Below are 21,540 nucleotides of genomic sequence, written 5' to 3' on the forward strand. Positions count from 1 at the left end.
CTGACGCACGGTGACCGCGCCCACGCGAGGGAAACAAACCGAAAACATGCTGTGCACGAATTTTAAAGCTTCTACCGCAACCAACCCGTTAGTCCTAAACATAAACAGTCTTCACTACACTCCAGATGGATATATGAGGCTACTTAATCAAGCTATAGCACTACATAGCTCTTTAACCCAATTCCTGAGAATAGTTTGCTAAACATAGCAATGTCTAACTGTCAACAAACTTCGAAATTTTTCTAAGTTTTGAGTTGAACTCTATTTCAAATTGCATTTCTAAGCTATTGAAAATCTTAGCTAGTAATATTATTTTTCGACCGCATGTATTTCATTGTCATCTACAAAGTTTGTACTTTAAATTTTATTTAAGTATCCACATACATGTTCTATAGCATTTTTGCTTAATAAAAATTAGTTTTAAACCCTAAGTGATATAACATGACTATTGAATTAACTTTCATTTTGTATTTGCGTTGATCGTTTTGAGTTACGAAAATTGATCTACACTCTTTATTACATGTACTAACACATAAACATGATGCTCATGACATGTTTTAGTAAATAATTTACAATATAACACCGAGAGTGTTACAGTTTGAAAGGTCAAGTAGTGTATAAGAAGGATATCTTTCGGTATCTGGGATCGATGCTACAGAGGGATGAAGATATTGATGTGGATGTTAACCATAGAATCAAAGCAGGGTGGATCAAGTGGCGACAAGCTTCTAGGCATTTTTTGTGACAAGAGAGTACTACAAAAGCTAAGAAACAAGTTCTATAGAACGATAATTAGACCGGCTATGTTGTATGGAGTATAAGTTGGCCTATAAAGATTCGATATGTTCAACAACTGAGTGTTACAGAAATGCATACGTTGCGATAGATTTACGGTCACACAAGAATGGACCGAGTTCGGAACGATAATATACGTTATCGCCTAGAGGTAGCACCAATTGAAGAAAAGCTTGTCCAACATTCGATTGAGGTGATTTGGCCATGTTCAAATGAGACATACAGAGACACCAGTGCATTGTGGAGTCATAAGCTAAGCTAATAATATGAGTAGAGTTAGAGAAAGATCGAAATTAATATTAGGGAGGCTATAAAAAAGAGATTTAAAAGTTTAGGATATACCTAAAGATCTATGTTTGAACTAGAAATACTTAAAAAAAACAGCTATTTAAGTACCTCAACCATCACTAGGGTTTTCGCTGGGATTCAACAACTTTTGAAACTAAAAGGCTACGTTGTTGTCATCCCGTTGTTGCCGATTACGGGCTGCGATCACGTTGTTGTCGTCCCGTTGTTGTTGATTACGGGCTGCGATCAGTACGCATGGTCAAATTTGCCTCTGCTGCTGTCCTCTCCTCTCTGGAACCGCAAAGGACGAGACGAGACATCTCATCTCCTCTCCCCATCTCTCGACCCGAACTCGCTCGGCGTCTCTGACCCTGCCGCTCCTGCTCCCCCAGACGCGATCTCTCTTCCCCCGAATCGCCGAAATTCTCTCTCCTCCTCCGCCCCACCTCGGATCGAGTCCAAGCCACCGCGCCCAGCCCCACTCCGCTGACCTAGCCCTGAAATCCCGAAATCCCCAATCGAGCCTGACCGGAGCCCGTCGATTCTGCCGGATTCGAGCTCCCACCGGTTAGACGGTTCGTCTTAATCGGCGGATTGGACTCGAATTCGGGTGTTCCGGATGCGGGCAGAGCACAGACCCGCGGATCTAGGGTTTCGGAGGGCCTAGGGTCTGCCGGCGTTCTGGTGATGGTGTTGCGGCGCGGTGCCGGAGCTCGGCGAGGAGGAGGTTTCGGCGGCGACGTTGGAGAAGATGCAACGAGCCGGATATGGATGGGTGGCGCGGCACTGAGGGGTGCGACGGCAGGAGGCGGCGTCTCGTTCGGCTCATGTGGCCAGCGGCACGCGTAGAGGCAGAAGCTCCACCATCACCGGCAACAGCTACTTCTCCCCGTTTTTCTGTTCTTACGCCTCGGACGACTTCTAATCAGCTAGCGGCGGTGGCGGCGCGGGAGCAGGAGTGCGTCGATTCTCCCCGCCCAGTGTCCCCTGGCTCCTTTATAAAGGTGCGTCTTCGTTGGGTATTGCAATTGAACTTCCTTGCTCACCTTTATGAGATTCCGTCGACCTGATAATGACGATTATGATGTTAAGTATGACTATACTACTGCCTAGTGGCAATTTAAAGACTAGCATGAGAAGTGTCATGAAATGTGTGTTGAGTTGGTTATTCTAGTAGCAGTTGCTAGCATGCTAATATGTAAACATACTTTATTTTGTATCATTGGATTCAATTCTATGGCCATCTCACCCTCAGCATGAAAATTTCACCTTTTAGTTTTTAAGGAGTGGTACAGCTTCTTTATGGAATTTTGCTAAGGATCATGGGCAAGTACCGTCCAGTCAATATGTGTGTTGTAACTAGATTACTTAGGCCCCATTTGGCACAGCTCCTCCACCAGCTTCAGAAGCTGTTTGGAGCTGTTTTGTGCCAGACGAGGGTAAAATAAAACAGCTCCACCTGAGGAGCTCCTTAAAACGTGCTCTCACAAAGGGTGGATGCGAGATGAGCTGAAAATAGTAGCTTCTCCAAGCTCCCACTTGCTCAGGTGGCCTTGCGTGCGATTCCGTGAGAGCATGTTTTAAGGAGCACCACATGTAGAGCTGTTTTGCCAAACAGTTCACCAAAACAGTTTTAGTTGCTCTGGTAGAGCTGAGCTCAAGAAAAAGACAAAAAACAAAAACGACTTCACTAGTGAAGTGGAGCTCTGCCAAACTCATACCATGCTCATGCTAGTCTTCATTGAAATTACATGCTTTACTATTGTTTTTTCATTCCTTGTTTGATTACAAATATAATTCGCACAGTGTTCAATTCCTACACCAAAATAACAAGACCACATTGTATTATACTAACATGAAGGACGTTTTGTGCTCCTTGAACAAATAATAAGTACTGTTTAATTTTCAGGACGGGCGCGAGATTCAAGTTGGCGATTGTGCTCTTTTCCGGGCTGTTGATGTTCCTCCATTCATTGGATTGATACGTTGGATTGAGAAAAAGGAAGAAGGCTATCCCAAACTACGCGTTAGTTGGCTTTATAGACCTGCCGACATTAAGCTTAACAAGGGCATTCAGCTGAACGCTGCACCAAACGAGATCTTCTACTCTTTCCACCAGGACGAGGCATCTGCTGTTTCCCTGCTGCACCCTTGCAAAGTTGCCTTTTTACGTAAAGGTGTTGAGCTCCCGGTTGGAATCTCTTCATTTGTATGTTGGCGTGTATACGATATTGACAACAAGTGTTTATGGTGGCTTACCGACCGGGATTATATTAATGTAGGTTCATTATTTATTTCATGTTTTTCTCTATCTCTTATATGTGTTTATAATGCTTGTTTCGTGTGTGAAACTTTTTACCAGGAACGGCAGGAAGAAGTAAATCGGCTTCTATACAGAACAAGGCTAGAAATGCACGCTGCAGTGCAGCCAGGTGGATGGTCTCCAAAGCAGCTAAATGGTTCATCAGCATCCCAGCAACTGAAGACTTCTACAGATGGTACACAGAATTATGGTTTATCCAAGGGAAAGAAGAGGGATAGAGGTGAGCAAGGAATTGATCAAGCTAAGCGGGATCGAGATCGTCTGCATGTTGATGACAGTGAGCCTGGAAGCAAGTTGGACGATTTTAAGTCTGAAATAGCAAAGGTTGAAAAAGATGGACTTCAAAACACAGAAGCAGTTGAAAAGCTTGTGCATCTTATGCAACTTGATCAGACTGAGCAGAGGGTAGACCTTGCTGGTCGGGTTATGCTTGCTGATGTTATTGCAGCTACAGAGAGCCCTGATTGTCTTGGCAGATTTTTGCAATCAAGGGGCCTTCCCGTGTTGGATAGTTGGCTTCAAGAGGCTCACAAAGGGAAGTCTGGTGACGGTAGTTCTAAAGAAGCAGATAAGCCTATTGATGACCTTCTCTTGGCGCTACTTCGTGCACTAGCTAAATTGCCTATTAATCTCAGTGCACTGCAAAGTTGTAGCATTGGAAAATCTGTCAATCATCTCCGCAGCCACAAAAATTTGGAGATACAGAAGAAAGCTAAGTGTCTTGTTGAGAACTGGAAGAAACGTGTTGATGCTGAAATGAAGTCGAATGATTTGAAACCTTTAACTGACCAATCTGCTTCCTGGCCTGGAAAAGCAGGTTTCCAAGAAATTTCAAATACTGGGAGCAAACGAGGTGGATCAAGTGAGCACAGCCCAAAGAATCCAGCATCCACTGCTATCATCACCAAAGGTTTTGACTCATAAACCTGGGGGCACAGATGCTGTTGCAAAGTTGAATCACGTTGCTTATGTCTCTTCAAAAGTACAACATATGCAACCAGGAAATGTTGCCGCCAACTTGAAGGACCAGCCCTGCAAATCAACCGGTGGTTCTGAGCTGCCTACTGTGAAAGAGGAAAAAAGTAGCAACTCGAGCCAGTCGCCGAACAATAGCCAATCATGCTCTAGTGAGCCATCAAAGGATGCAAGAAGCTCAACTGCTGCTTCTGGTGGTGCTAGTAAAACTTCTGGAAGTTCTTCACGGGGCCATCGAAAGGCAACCAATGGACTTGTTTCAGGGAACCTGAAGGAAGCTTCTGTGGGAAGATGTGTGTCCCTTGATCGATCTTTGCTTCCAGATAAATCATCTCCAACTGGATCAGCTTCTGAAAAAGGAGTTGACATGCCATCTGAGCACGGAAATAATCATAGATTGATTGTTCGGCTTCCAAATCCTGGCCTGTAGTCCTGCTAGAAGTGCAAGTGGAGGATCTTTCGAGGACCCATCTGTTACTGGTGGTAGAGCTTCGTCTCCTGTGGTTGCAGATAGACATGAACAGCCTGATCGCAGAGTGAAAATGAAAACTGAAAATTCTCGGCCTCATTTAACTTCTGATGTTAATGCAGAGTCTTGGCACAGCAATGATATTAAAGGAACTGCTGGTTTGGAGGAAGGTGACAAATCACCATGTGCTATATTAGATGACGACAACAGCAGGACACCTGATGATTCTGTTAAGGATGCACATGCATCACGAGTTGTTTGCTCAGCCTCATCATATATGAATGAAAAAGGTGTCTGTTCAAGTGAAACCAAGGTGGGAAACTCATTCAGTCCAATGAATGCTCTGATTGAAATCAAGTACTCTGAAGCTAGTCATTCCTTGCATGCTGGAGACGACACAGCAATGGATCTTCTTGCTAGTGTGGCAGGAGAAATATCTAAATCTGAATTGGTTTCCCCATCTTCTTCACCCAGAAATTTATCTGCAAAGAAATTGAGCTGTGAGGGTGACAGTGCTGGGAAGGTTAAAGTAGAAAGTGATGTGGGCCCATCACAGGATCCAGGGCCAGCAGATGCTAAGAAAGTTGTCGGTGGGAAGGAAGTGAAAAGTGATTACTTGTTTGGCGGCAAAGGAGGAACAAGCCCAATCTGTGCCATCTCCTGAGCTAGGAGATTCAAAAGCAGTTGGATCTTCAGTCAAAATTGAAATCCATGAAGGGCATGCAAACAAATGCAACTCTCAACCTGATTCAGTTGATTCCAAAGGTGAACATGATCAGAACTTTAATTTGTGCAACTCAGCTAATGCTAAAATTGTCAATGTGCCTAATACGGATTCATCTGCAGGTGAAAATCGGGATGCATGTAGACATGGGAAAGTTGAAGATGGCTGTACAGACAAGGATGGCGCTGTGGATTCTACATCGGGCAGTCAGTGTAGACTGGTTGTTTCCAGTAGAAGTTCAAGATTGGTTCTTGCTGGGGAATCTTCATTGTCTGCTGCCGATAAACAAGCCCAGGGTTTGTTAAAGTCATCAACTAATCATAAGCAGCTTCTGGGTGCATCTGGCCACTCAGGAGCCTTTGATAGCCGTGACAGTATGGCTGGCAAATTAGATTTGATGGCTGCAGAGGTGAAAAAAGCTGACGCTGTGGGCGATAGTAGCATACTGCGGAATGAGGAGGAAAAGAAGGAAAATGCTTTTTTCCCTTCGGCTGATGTTTCAAAACTAGTTGTAGCTGCAGCGTCCCCAGCAAATGGGATTAAGGAGATGAAAGAATCAAAAGACACTTCAAGTGAATCCAACAGTCATGTAAAATCTGAAGGTGTCAATTCTCAGCAAAGTGAGCATAGTGCAAAGCAGAGTTCAAAAAAATCCAGTGATGGTGTGAGTGGAAAGGAGGACGGGAAAGATGACCTTGTCTCATCAGATGAAGGTTCTTCTCTGGCTGCCCACACCAAGTCAAATGGTACAGCAAAGCTTGACTTCGACTTGAATGAAGGAATACCTGGGGATGATGGGCATCAGGCTGAGCCAACTATCTCACCTGTTATATGTTCCTCAACGGTCCATTTAACTGGGCTTTCACCATTTACTTCGCCTATTACATGTGGGCTGCAGTCAGCTCAAATAACAGTAGCTGCTCCAGCTAAAGGACCATTTGTTCCTCCTGAAAACCTACTAAGAGCAAAGCCTGAGATCGGATGGAAAGGTTCAGCAGCTACGAGTGCATTCCGCCCAGCCGAACCGAGGAAGATTTTGGAGATGCCTGCCACCACACGTGACATTCCAGTATCTCATACTGCTAGGAAGCAGTCTCGCCCCAAGCTTGGTTTTGATTTGAATGTTGCAGGTGACCAAGCTCTCCAGGAAGATATCCCAGAGAGTTCTGCACAGACTACCTGTTCTGAATCTGGAAATACGAAAAGTCGAGATGGCTCGTCACGAAGTGCTGGCATTGAGCTTGATCTGAACAGAGCTGATGAAGTTGCTGATAATGGCCAATTTGTGTCAAATGCTTCACATACAGTTGAACTCCCATTGTCATCAACAAGGTCGTTACCTGGAATTGTCTCTAATGCTGGTATGAATATCTCGAGGGACTTTGATCTTAATAGTGGACCAGGCCTTGATGATGCTGTCACTGAACCTGTGCCAAAGAACCGTACCTGCTAAGAATACAAGCAGTATTCAATTCCTACAAGTTCCATGGTTTAAGGATGGATAATGTTGCCATGAGTAATATATCACCATGGCTTGCCTCTGCTAACCCTTGTGATCCAGTAGCTATACAATCATTTTTGCCTTCTAGAGGAGAACAGCTGTACCAAATTGAGGCTGCATCCGGAGCCCAGAGGATTATTCCGTCTACCACTGACAGTGGCCAATTTGGAGGTGATCCCTGCAGGGCTCCAGTTATTTCAACGTCTCCAGCAATGGTTTTTCATCCGCCTGCATATCAATATGCAGGATTCCCTTCTTTTCCTCCAAGTGTCCACCTTCAAGCACCTGCATTTTCAGTTGGATCAGCAACATTTGCTAATTCTGCATCTGCAGTTCCGTATTTTTCAACTCTCTCCCCCCCTCTTGTTGGGCCAGCAGGATCATTACCTGCCCAGCATTCAAGGCAGTATGCTATAAATCTTGCAGAGGGTAGCAACAGCAGTGGACGTGACAGTAGTCGTAAATGGGAAAGTCAGGGCCTTGATCTTAACTCAGGCCCTGGAAGTATAGATTTAGAAGGAAAGGATGCACGGGTACCTTTACCAGTCAGACAAAATTTGATCACACACCCACATGGCTTTGCAGAAGATCAAGGAAGAATTTACCAAATGCCAGTAGTAGGAACAAAGAGAAAGGAACCTGATGGCAGTTGGGACAAAGAAAGGTCTACATACAAGCAACTATCATGGCAATGAGGGCTCTGAAGGAGATCATTTTGCACCCGACTGGTCTGTGATGAGCATGTACGTAGTTGATTGAAACTTTTGAGGTCTGTTCAATTTATTATTGTCAGTTGCTTATCTTGTGAAATCTGTGGAACTGTGCTTATATTTAGAGGTACTAGCATGTAGAACTTGGACGGTGCCTGTCACTGGACTATACTCATAGTCATAGGGGGATTCATCTCAATGAAGACGATGTGGGTCGAGAGGAAATGAAAAGTTTCTGTAATTGTTGTAGATCTTTCGTAGCTGTTAGGCTTTTTGTTCTAATTTCAGCAGGGTATGGCTTCGGAGGAATCTTTGTGATCCTGAGCTCTGGAGCTACTGTAATTAGACCGGCCGCTCTGTTTGTTGGTGCTAAACTGTTATGCACATGCTGAAGATCTAGGGGATGTTTGATCCAGGGACTAAAGTTTAGGAGGTGTCATATAGGGGTGTCGCTGCATGGAGCGTTCGGATATTAATAAAAAAATAAATTACAGAATACGTTAGTAATTCACAAGACAGATTTATAAAGCCTAATTAATTTATTATTAGCATATGTTTACTGTAGCATCATATTGTTAAATTATGGACTAATTAGGCTTAAAAAATTTGTCTCGTAAAACAGTTTCAATCTGTGTATTTAATTTCGTAATTAGTCTATATTTAATACTCTGTATGTGTTAAGTATCTGATGGGACAACGACTAAAAGTAAGAAGGAATCAAACACCCCCTTAGATAAGAATTTAGATGTGACCTTGTTGTATTTTGTTGGGGAAGCATTACGTCAGCTGACCATATAAACGCTGGTGCAACGAATAGTCCAGTTGCTACGCCATGTATCTTGTCATGTCGGGCAGTTGTATGTATAAGAATTCTAGCAGATAAGCAAGTTGTACTTTGTTGCTGTTTCTTTGACACCGAAGACATCCGTATCTGGTTTTCATTATGATGCTATTTTGTTTTTATTATTATTTCCGATAGGCGATGGCCGCTGCTAGCCTGCTACAAATAATGTGCAAAATAGTGGGTCCAGATGACCAGTCACCTGGCATCTTCAATAGCGACAGAAGGTTCTTGAGCCAGCTACAAATAATTGTGAGCAAACAAATGACCCTCTCAACCTGCTTCACTTAATTTTAATTCGAAAGGTGAACATGATCAGAAATCCAATTTGTTGCCCTCAGCTAATGTCATGAAGTCCAGTGGATTCACATGCAGGTGAAGATCGAGACGCCTGTGTGTCCACAATAAAGTTAAGCGCGTGTTTAGTTTCAGGAAGTCGGAATTTGGGACTACTGTAGCATTTTCGTTTTTATTTGATAATTAATGTTCAATCATAGACTAATTAGGCTCAAAACGTTCGTCTCGCAATTTCCCACCAAACTGTGCAATTAGTTTTTTTTCATCTACATTTAATGCTCCATGCACGGGCCACAAACATTCGATGTGATAGGTACTGTAGCACTTTTTGGGAATTTGGGGGGAACTAAACAAGGCGTAAAGATGGATGTACAGACAAGATGGTGCTCCTGTACTGCCGTAGTGCTGTTGAATCTATGGCCGGTTCGTTTGCAGGAATTTTGGAGCAATCTACATGAATTTGGAGGAATTTGTGAGAGAAAATACTGTTCCGGAGGAAAATACTGTTTTGGATGAAAAAAAAACAGATCAAGCCGGATTTAAGGGCACACGAACAGGGCCAATAAGTAACCAGGCCAGTGTAGCTTGGTTGTTCCCTAATCCAAATTCAGGCTGTCCGCGCCGGGCAGCGCTAAAGCTGCTGGTACGGTACCGGTAGCGTGCGCGTGGTGCGCACCGCGCGCCTGTAAACAGCCCGGCAGCGTACCGGCTGCACAGCAAACCGCGACAGACCGCGTGCGAGAGCAGCTCGCTAAAAACACTGTAGTGCACTGTAGCAATGAGAGAGAGAGTGTTGTGGAGAGAGAAAGAGGGAGGGAGGAGAATAAAATATGGAGTAGTTGGTATAGAGTATGAGATAGAGATAACACGGGTGCGGGAGAAATAAGGATAGAGTAGAGAATCTCGATGACTAGGATAGAATATTCCTTTTTAGAGATGGAAAATAGAGGTCGACGAGTGCGGATAGCCTCAAGACTGGGAACTATCACAAACTCATGAACTTGTTTGAGAACAGGGATAGGTTTGGGAAGTGAACGGATCATTGCGTCCTAGGTTGAGGGAGGCGTCGTACAGTCTATGCATATGAAGAAACTTCCTCACTCACTGTATACAGACTTGTTTGTCAGTCTTGATCAGGTATGGTCCCGTTCGGCTGGTAGAATTTTGGCTGAAACTGGCTGAAAAACACTATTTCAGGCTGAATTGTTGTGAGAGAAAAATACTGTTTCAACTGAAAAAAGAAGCCAAACAAGACAAATTTAGGATGTGGCTTCTAGTGGTTCATAAGCATGTTGACATGATATATTGTGGGGTTAGAACAACATATATTGTTTTTAGAGTACATATCACTATGCTTAAGCTAACCCTTTTATATGAGGTGGGGTCGAAAACGTTAAATTTGGCAGGAGGTTTGTAGTTAGACTCTTGGTTGTCTTACATTTTACACACATCACTAAGCCATCGCGGATATCCAGGACTCATTTCATATCCCTACTTTTGAGTTCTCACTCGTCTAAAAGCAAGTATAATAACAAACTGTAAGCAGGCTAAATGCTGATGTGGAGAAGAGAGATGAGAGAAGAAGTGGGTTGTAAGCTTATAGCTGGTTCAGACACAAGAACCGAAAAATTTTATGAGAGACAAAGTGAGCCATGTATTAATAATGAAGAATTTTAACTACTATGACTCCGTTCGTTTCGCTGAAAAAACAAGCTGAAACACTGTTCCGGCTGATTTGTTTGTGAGAGAAAAATACTGTTTCAACTAAACAAACTAACTAAAAAAGATAGATTATAAGAGAAACAAACCTGGCCTATACAGATGAGTAGAGAGGTAGGCTGCAGAGGCAGAGCCAAGGCCCGGCCACCCTAGGCCGGTGCCCGGGCTCACCTGGTAGCAGAATGTAGTATGTATAATACTACAATAGTGAAGATAATCTTAATGCTACTACCAGCATCAGTGCCTATACCACGTAACGTATTGCCAGATAGGCCAAGGTGAACAACCCCGTCACAACTGTAACAAGATTCGGAGCAACTTGCATTGAAATGTTTTTAATACACAGGCCCTAGATAGCGTTTGGATCCATAAGGCTGGATTATGAGAATTCGGATAGAAAAAATCTCAAAGTCCTAGAATTCGATCCAAACAACCTAAAACTCTTGAGATTCTAACACACAGACATAGAATCCAAGAAACGCCAGAATCCGGATTTTAGAATCTCATCCAAACAAGACATAACAGTGATAGACGTTAGGACCCGCTACACTAGCCAGGAACCCTATTCTAGGGAACCTGTAGCCAGGAACCCACTACACTAGCCAGAAGCCTAGAGGAGCTAGAGCCTTTTATTAGAGGAGCCACAGCCTAGCTTTTCTTGGCTCCCCTTCACAGACATAATACAAACTATTATAAAATTATCACTTGCGTTGTTTTTGCCAAACGTTCAAAAGAGCTTAAGTTCCACCAAACTTGCCAAACGTATCCTTAGTATTACGTTGCGTCTTGCCCAGGCTCTACAAAAATCATGTCTCCACCGCTGGTAGGCTACGAAGATCCTTAGAGCCAGTCGGCTGTATTAGTAGCCATGCTCTGATGGGACTAGGACGCAGACACCAAGAAAACAAAATGGACCTGATGGGCCGCTGGATCCAAGGGCGTACTGGTGTGGTGATTTTTGCTGGGCATTTCCTTCCTCTCGAGTCTTTTGTTATAGATGGGCTGGCTTTGGCAATGGGCTGTTTGGGCTGATCTGGAGCTTGGTTGACGGGCCGGCGGAGCTAGCTCACGTAATAATAAGGTCTGGTTTAGGTGGTGAAATTTAGAAATTTAGCTACGGTAGCACTTTCGTTTTTATTTAGCAATTAGTGTTCAACCATAGATTAATTAGGCTCAAAGCATTCGTGATTTCCAACCAAACTGTACAATTAGTTTTTTTCGTCTATATTTAATACTCCATGCACGTATCGTAAGATTCGATGTGATGACTACTCTATCACTTTTTGAGAAAACTTTTTGAACTAAACAAGGTCTAACCTGCTAAACTGCCTGCTCCCCACCAGATCCATACATACACGCACCGGCGCCGCTAGAGGGTAGTAGAGCAGTAGAGCTGTAGTCCTTTGCTTGTGCCCACTCCTCCCTCCCTCCATCCCACAATATTTGCATTTATGGGTTTGGCCACGCATCCTAAGACAGGTGTAAAACTTCAATAAGAAGCTACTCATCGGTTGTACATTCGGTCGAGTATAAACAGTACATACGGCAATCTCACAATCTGGGCCATGTTTAGTTGGCCACCGAATCGGCGCCGCCGGATTTCCTGGGGGCTACTGTAGCTACAATAGCGTTTTGTTTTTATTTGGTAATAATTGTCCAATCGTTGACTAATTAGGCTCAAAACGTTCGTCTCGCAAAGTACAACCAAACTGTACAATTAGTTTTTAATTTCGTCAACATTTAGTACTCCATACATGTACCGTAAGTTTGATGTGATAAGGAATTTTCTTTTTTATAGTGCCAAATTCAGGAATCGGGAGAACTAAACATGACCCTGCTTGGAGTAGGTGCATCCAGATGCCACGCGGTGATCCGTAGCAGTACCAACCAGTAGCAGCACATCACAAAAGGCAAGGCATTTACGCGCGGGCCGGCAGACGGGTCAGCATGCATGCATGTGGCGTGATGGCGGAGGCACACGTACGCTGCCTGCTTGCTCGCGTACCCTGCGCTAGTAGTACGTACTGCCGCTACTCCAGTGCACGCTGGTTGGCTGAACTACTTGTGCATTGTGCTGGCCATCTGGTGTTAGAAATTTTCAAGTCGCCGTAAGAGTCCATCAATAGTAGGATCAAGTACGGCCGCAGATCAATGCATCCAAATCTTGCACATAAAACCCGCATCAGCGGCCCAAAGTACTCCGTTGCACATACGGCTACCATGCACGCGCCTTTTTTGAGAGTAAAAAGTTTGATCCGGACATCCGGTGTGTGCGTGTGCGTGTGCGTGTGCGTGTGGTCGCAGGCTCGCAGCCGCCGCGGGGGCAGCACAGTGCACAGGCCGCAGGAAGGAAGAGTGGTTGGGTCGTCGTCCAGTCCCGTGTCCTGACTCCTGACTGATGAGGAGATGACAGACCATCCACCCAACCCCAGCCCCAGCATGGACTCCCTCCTCGCGACCCGGCGGTAGCTCTTCTTGTCTTGTTGATTGACGCTCGGATCAGAGTGGAGAGACCCGCACCGCGCACGTCCTGTCCCGTGTCTGTGTGGGCGCTGCACCTGCCCTGGGACGGTTGGGACGGGACGGCCTTGCATTGCAGCTCCCGTCGCGTAGCGCTTGACGTGCCGTGTTATCCACATGTCCCAACGAAAAAAGACGCTCTGTCTACGACCCGTAACAAATTCCATCGGGATCAACAAGATACGACACACACACGTTGCATGCCTCCCTACTTGCACCCAAGCTCTCGAGCCTCGACCTCTCCGTGTAGTACGGGCAGAAGAGCGGACAGTCCTCTCCTGGCCCTGGAGGCCTGGAGGCTGGAGCGGAGCCTGCCTGCCTGGAGCACGAGCGCATCTTTTTGAGCGCCAAGGCAAATACCAGCTCGATCGATTTCCCCCGGCGTGGAGGGGCGTGGCGGGACCCACTCGCAGCGGTAAAGTCAGGCCGGCCGGCCGGCCGGCCAGCCCGCCCTACATCCTCGGAAACCGAGCGGGCAGCGGGGCCCACACATGTTCCTCGGCGGGCTCCCCGGTCACGTGACAGGCCCTGGAATCGTGGCATCCTGGACTGACCTCGGGCGGCACCGGGGCCCACATGCCAGCCAGCCTCCTGCTCCCTCTGACCCCCTCGCGCTGCTGAGACTCTGACTCTGACCAGCCACCGATGCGTGCGCTCCAGCCAGCCAGCCAGCCTCCAGCGGCACTCGTCGCCGTGCGCACCTCGCTCACGCCATACCCGCGGCGTCCCGCCTCCCTGCCATGCGGGCCCAGATGGGGCGCACCTCGGCCGCCCGCCGAATGGCCGCGCTGGTACGTGTCCCTCCAAATGGTGACGACGAGCGAAGAAAAAAAAGGTGAGATGGCGGGAGTGGGAAAGAAGAAGAAAGCCAAAGGAAAGCAAAAGAAAACGCAAAAAACAATTTGGCCCTCCCTCCGATTGATTCCTCCCCCCGTTGCACGCCAAAAAAGACAAACCTTTTTTTTTAATCGCCCGTTGATAATACTCCGTACTCACAGCTGTATTAGCGGTAAACAACTGGCTTCGCTAATTCCCGCCTACCGCACAGCTTTCGGTGCCGCTGTATCTGTAGCAATACTGACAAAGAGACAAAAGAAAACGAGGAAGCGATGCTATGCCTACAAAAGAAACTTGAATATAAACTCTAGCCACGTATTGCTCGCTTCCTTACGAAATGCAAGTGCAAGTTATAGTCTACGTATTTAAAGAAAGGTACGATAGTCATTTTGATCCCTCAACTATTACTCGAGACTTAGTTTCATCCTTTAATTTTAAAACGGTCGTTTTAGTCCTTAAACTTCCTACTTTTAGGCTCAATTTCATCCTAAAGCTATGAAGATAATCGTTTTAGTCCTCAAACTTTGCATTTTGGGCTAAATTTCATTTATAAACTATCAAAGTGTATTTTGTTCTTTAAACATTTATTTTCAACTCAACTTTGTCTATGTTATACATGGAACGTTGCACTGTTGCACCTGGTTAGGTCCAACACCACCAGCGATTGGAGATAGACAAATAATATTCATCTAAAAACTCTTTTGTGGCCATTAACAATTCCAAGTTGTTATTTTTAGTGTTACCTTATAATGGTACCATTTTTATATATTCGACGAAATGATATTTGTGGGAGCAATTACAGTTGCCTCAAACACTATTTATTCTTTAAGAATACATGCATATATTGAAACAATAGCATATCTATAATTTTGATAGTTTATGGATGAAATTGTGCCTAAAATATAAAGTTTTCTTTTTGAATATACAAAAAATTGAGTTGAAAAAAAGGTAAATGCACTTTGATAGTTTATAGAAGAAATTGAGCTCAAAATGCAAAATTTAAGGACTAAAATGATCATCTTCATAGTTGCAGGATGAAATTGAGCCTAAAACTAAAGTTTGATGACATAAACGGCCGTTTTGAAAGTTTAGAAATAAAATTAAGCCTCGAGTAATAGCTGAGAGACCAAAATGGCTATTGTGCCTTAAAGAAAATAATAGAGGCCTCAAAATAAAACATACTACATAGGATACGTATGTTAAAATCTGCAAATACCAAATAGATACACTAAAGATTGAAAGTGTATCCATGCCCTAAGTGGGTTTTGGTATGATTAAAAGCCCAATATATTTCATGAGATTTGCAGCTATTTAGTCACGATGATATGTGACTTGGCTCCTATCATGAAGCAAATGACATATTTGATAAACGAGTCTTAAGTTTATATATGAAATGCATGAATGATACGCATGTGATGAATATAACAAAAGAAACATGGTTTGATTGATATTCTTTGGTATTTAAATATGAAGGTTGGTCATATCATGCAAGGTTAAAATCTGGGTTTCAAGGTTGATGAATTGGTAAGCAAGTGTGTTGATATTAAAGATGGGACATGAGAGTTTGCACATGGATTGGTCTCACTCATAAAAAGCTTGCTAGTTCAAACCAAAGATATTGAAAAATGGTTTTCATATTGGCGGTCAGTTGTTAATGCTTGAATGGTCTTTCGATGAAAATTATGGAGAAAGAAATCAATGGAAACAATCTAGTTCAAGCATAAGATAACAATGCAAATGAAATTGTTTTCAATGTATGCTTAAAGTTGATTAAAAGCAAGATGTGACTTGATGGCTTGATTGAGTGAAGATAGCAAGGAAAGGGCTTCGAGGGATTGAGCGAAGGTGAAAGGCAAGCAATGGCTTAAAGACCGAGGGAACCAAGATTGAGGTGAAGAAGAGAGTACTTTTATTGTGTCGAGGTACTAGTAGTCAAGCTATACAAATCCATATTGATGTGGAGGGTCAAATCATTGTTGAATTATTTGGAAAGATGACTTTTGGATAAAAGGTATAGTCTTCATCAAATGGTTGGAGATATCCAAAGTCATAGCTCAAGGTGGCTCCATTTAAGGCCATGTGAAAGTGCATTTGCCCCTGTTGTGGTTTTGGTGTATTGATAACATCCAAATTAGAGAATAACGAGTTTATCGAGTGACATTGCAGGTTCTAGTCCCTTGAAAATTTTAAAGGAAAGTTTCTAGGAAATGGCACCCCTCAATTCAAAGTTTAAATGGTGTACGAACTCAAGTGGCTTCTATTCATTTTCCACTTTGAATTTGAGTTTAGGAATCGTCGCACTACAAAGAGGGATGCAAATATATGTGGTATGACGATGATAGAATGCTCAAGTATTTAATTAAAATCAATTGAGAGAAACTCAAACACAGCACGACCACTTCGGGCTTAGTTTAGAGGTCTCGTCTGTCGGAAGTTTTGACTGGTGTTAGAAGTTTCGGTGAGGAGTTGCGTAGCCCCTTCAGGCATCATCGGAAGTACTTTCGACCGTTAGAAGTTCTGACTATCATCAAAATTTCTAATGTTTTGCTTGCGTAGGTAGTTGTCGACAGTTGTGTTGGAAGTTCCAATAGTTGTCGGAAGTTTTGATGAATCTTCTCACACACCCTTAAGATGTCGTGTCTGTATTGTACCTCATACAAAAACCCTAGTTGTTGAAAGTTCCAACACCTATCCTTCAAAAGTTCTAGCACCGCTCTGAATGGTTGGTTTCACTTTGTGGTATAAATACCAACTCCCACCTTTCTAGTCATTACCCATGCCATTACTCATGACCAACCTTCACACAAAGCTCCTCTCTAGCATTCAAAGCCCTCTTCTCTTCTCATGCTTGCTCCTAGCTTCAAATCTTGCAAGAGTTTGAGTTGAGAGAAGGGATTTAGTGAGAAAACATCGAAGCAAGCTTGAACACTTGATTTATTTATCAATTCATTTCGAATTACATTTGTTACTCTTAGGGCTTTGCCCCTAGCTAGCTAGTCATCACCCGGGAGCTCCCTGATCTTTGGAAGAACCCTAGGAAGTTTGTATTAACCTTGATTTTCTAATGAAGAACTCAAGTTGACCTTTGTGTTTGCTTGGGAGAGGCAAGGAGGTGGAAAGAGACTCCGACCATTGTGGTCATCTTAACAATAAGGACGCATGCCCTCCTTCATGGGGTGGCCAAACCTCAGGATAAATCTTTATGTTCCGTGTGCTTATTGTTGTTGTGATTGTTTGGAATTACTTTTTTTAGTTGTCTGCTTCCCCCTATAGCTATTTCTTAGGTATTGGCCCTGATCTACAAATTGGTGATGTTCTAAGGGCAAGGAAGCACCTCAACATCTTCATTTGTCTCTTAGGTAGTCGGGTAATCAACAGTTCCTAATTTAAAGTTCATTTATCTCTAATTTTGTAGCTCTTTGTGAGAGTTGGAAGTTGGGACGAGTTTGCGTCAGAACTTCCGACAGTCACTGATCCATTGTTTCAAGTTTGCGTGTAAGAATTTCAACCTATTCACCCCTCTCTTGGCATTTGTAGATCCAAGTGTAGAAAGTGGTTGAAAGAAATCTAGCTACAGCTTGACTATGGGTGGTTGCTCATGGCTTCCACAACAGAGATGTAGGATCCAAGTGGGGATCTGAACTCTAGAAAATAATTTTGTCTCCTTGTTTGGTTTGCCTCACTTTCATATTGTCGGGGACATAATACCGGGGTACCCCAGAAGGTGGAACCAATAACCACCGAACGTTAAAAACTTCTGGACACACAAGAGCGTTGCTTCACCCCTTACTGGGGTAACAGGAGCTTGGTTCCACCTCGCTCGGCGCCTTTGGGGTGGGCTCGGTCTCACCCGAGGGCCAAGGATGTCGCAGAACCGACCAATTTATAAGAATACAAGTACAATGGCAATCCGCAAGCGGTCGCACTATCATACTTGAACCCATATAAACCCGGTAGTCCGTCGAGTACCACGACGGGTCTCGATAAACGATTTACAACAACCAAGATCGTACAGGATTCAACATACATGCCACATATTACATAAAGTTCACAGATACTTTTCATCATCAGAGTACGAATAGAAGTTATTACAAACCGAGTTTGATAAATAAAGCGGAAGCAAATAAGTTCGAAGATAAAGTTTCCAACATAGTTTGATACAGTGCCAAATAAGATCACGGTCCACAAAAGCAAAGATAGGAGTTACTAAAGAAGCCTGCCCAAGGCTTACTCCTCATCCACGGCGGGATAGAAGCAACTCTTGCAATAACCATGGTACACAGTGCCATCTGCAACAATGGGAAAATAAACCCTGAGTACGAGAAGGTACTCAGCTAGACTTACCCGTCATGAACCAGAAATAAAATGACGCCAAGGATTATGCAAGGCTGTATAAGTGGACGTAACTTGACAACATTTTGCGAAAAAGGCAATTGATCCGTTGTACAATTATGATTCCTTTATCAAGTTAATTATAACTATTCATTTCTAGATTAGCAACTATCCTGTGCCAAACATGTGGTATATCATTTAGAAGCATACAATAGTAACCATAGCAAGTATTGTAATTCCATTTTCATCCGAACCATCGTGTTTCATACACAGTTACTACGATGTTGGAGCTAGCCAAGTTTCTCACTATCCGGGAGAGACGGCGATTCAAATCGATTTCAATCAGCTGGAAATTTATTCCTAACACAAACCTAGGTCTACCAGCCACGATAGCCTTAGGTCACCTTTGGTACAACTCCGGTACACATTTCGCGGGTCCGTACTACGCCGCACAATCTGGAACACCAGATGCCAGGATGCTCAGGCCAAGCCTGCCCTTGGGCTTAGTCTGATCGTTCCCCGGAAGGGGCGCACAACAGAACGATTCCCGGCTTGAGTTGAATTACTCGGCTTCGCGGTCGGAACGAGTTATCTGGCCAGCTAAGTGAGAGGCATGCGTTCAATCTTGTCAGAAGTTCCAACAACGGTACGGTCCTTGATCAACACAGACGGGGATAGATCCACACCCAAGACCTCCATGTCTTGTTGCTTCTCTATCGACCTCCCGTCTGGTCTCGATTTACTTTTACCTCATGGTTCTGTTCCACGATGGCAGATATAGCCAACCGTGCTCCGGTATCCACCTATATCTCGCAGGTGACATGATATCACCCGACTTCTACCGGTCTAAGCATGGCTAAGCATTTATTCGATCCTGGACCTATACCGGTTAAACATATAATATCTGGACAAGGAATGTACATGCATCAAGTGGTTTCATTCAACTCTTATAACCTAATGCATCAACCATAAATATGTAAGTAAACATTTGTAAATTACTGGGAGACTTATAATGCTCCGGGGCTTGCCTCGTAGAAAGGAAGTAGGGCGGTGGTCAGGACACTTCGGAAGCTCTTCAGGGTTCTGCTCCACGCCTTCGGGAGCTGCGGCTTGCGGATCCTCCTGCTGGTTCCCTTCCTCTACTTCTTCGAATTCCAGCAACGTGATCTCTTCCTCCGATCCTAGATGCATGAGTATGGCATAAGTATTACGAATGCATATATGTTAACAAGTGCATCATGTTTATTGAGTAGGTGCATATCTCTTCTCGGTTATTTAATTATCTACTTCCATAATGCATCGATTATACCATAAAATAGCAGCTACTTGTTTCACTCATAACTGGAGTTCTACAAATCCAAATCCAGTGATCCTGGACTTTCTGGAAAGCTTATCAAATTCTCTATAACTTTGTTATTAACCATTTTTACAGTACACATCAGTTTCAACATGCAACTCATCAAACTCTAGAATCAGTCCAGAAACTATTTAATATGCAATATAAAGTAATAATACTTCTACTTCATGTAATCATTCAAAATTTGACAACATTGAATCTACCAACAGTTTAAGCATACCAAATACATTTAATATAATATAATGGTGAAGCCCAAACTATTTATTTAATTGACTTTATTATTTTATTTAGATATCTAGGTTAAATAATAAACATATATCAGATATACTTAATAAATTCTCAAAAATTTACAGTGCCTTACTAATGCTATCAAAGGACTACTATAAAAATTTCATGTCATTTTACTAAGTAGAACATCCTATACAAAAATGACAAGGAAGCAAGGCTTGAAATAGCATAAATGGAAAACCCTATTGAAAAGTGTCAAGCAACAGATTTACTATTTTTCTTAGCATCCATATGGTACTATAATTACCTCCAACAAATTTCATGAATTTTGGACTCATAAATAATTTATAAAAATTCATGCAAGGATTAACTATTCATACAAGAAAAATCTATAACTATAAATCTACACATGCACTGGTCCTCAAATTTTTACCAGAGTTCATATATGCTAATACTAGCTTACCACAAAAATTTCATAAATTTTGGAGCACAGGAACTCTAGATATAAAATAAACAAATTTGAATGCATTCAAAAGCACATTTCAAATCCCCATTTAAATCTCCAAAACTTTCTACTGTACAAGTCAAGAACATATTTTTCCTAAATACTACACTTCCTAAGGTACACTCACAAATTTATTTCACAATTTTTGGAGCCAGCAAACTTAAGATACAAAAATTACAAAAACACATGAAATCTGCATTCAAACTGACTGGCTTTACAACATGGAGTCGCTGACACGCGGGACCCACAGGTCAGTTGACCCCACACGCCAGTGAGACACGAATAGAGCAGCGGCGCTGTGAGACGGTGGCGCGGCCAAAGCTCGCCGACGGTGAGTTCGCCGGCGGTGAGGTCTTCACGGCACGACCTACTCAACCAGGCGCAACTTTTGCACTACTTGGCCGGCCCTATCGTCGACGCTAGCGACGACGACGGTGGCCATGGTGGCTCGGCGAGGCGGGATGACGGTGGTACGCTGGTGACTACCTCGGCGGCGTGACCTAAAGCTCAGACGAGCATCGCTGGACTACAAGGAACCTATTGCGCGCGCTCTCGTGGCCTGTAGTGGTCTGGTTAGGTGGGACCACGGCGACAGAGGTGGTGGCAGAGCTCCGGTGAGGCTGTGCACGGGGCTAGAGCTTACCGAGCTTGAACAGCGGGCACTGGGAGACGCAGGGAGTCACTGGGATGGCGGTGGTGCTGTTGCGGTGATGGAGAAGCGACTAGGCTAGCCGGTGACTGGCAATGGCGATGGCGGCGAGCGGCATCGAGGCTACAGCTGCTGCGGGCGTTGTGAACGGCGAAGGAGAGCCGAGAAAATATGAAATGGAGGCGTGGCTGAGTGCGGGCGGTAGCTGGGGTGATAACGCTGGGCTCAGGCGCGTCGTGGCCTGCGTGGTCAGGGCAACGGCGACGCGCGACCATTGCGACGTCCACGCGGTAGCTCTATCTTGGCGACGGTCGGCCACTGTGCTGAGCGATTCAGTTCATTCAGTGAACGCGGGTTCGAGCCTGACATCGAGTTTACACGACGAATTATCTGCTAAACCAAAGCTCCAACGTGCAAACGATCTACATGACTTGTGTAGTCCTATGTGCCAGCTACAACTTTGGTTCAAG

At 44.0% G+C, this 21,540-nt stretch overlaps 1 pseudogene; it reads left to right on the forward strand.

The window, feature by feature from the left end:
- Positions 1 to 1,354: 1,354 nt before the first annotated feature.
- On the forward strand, positions 1,355 to 8,333 carry LOC136527576 (flocculation protein FLO11-like; annotated as a pseudogene).
- The last annotated feature ends 13,207 nt before the right edge of the window (positions 8,334 to 21,540 follow it).

Source organism: Miscanthus floridulus, chromosome 2 (genome assembly GCF_019320115.1).
Source record: "Miscanthus floridulus cultivar M001 chromosome 2, ASM1932011v1, whole genome shotgun sequence".
NCBI classification, from domain to species: Eukaryota; Viridiplantae; Streptophyta; class Magnoliopsida; order Poales; family Poaceae; genus Miscanthus; species Miscanthus floridulus.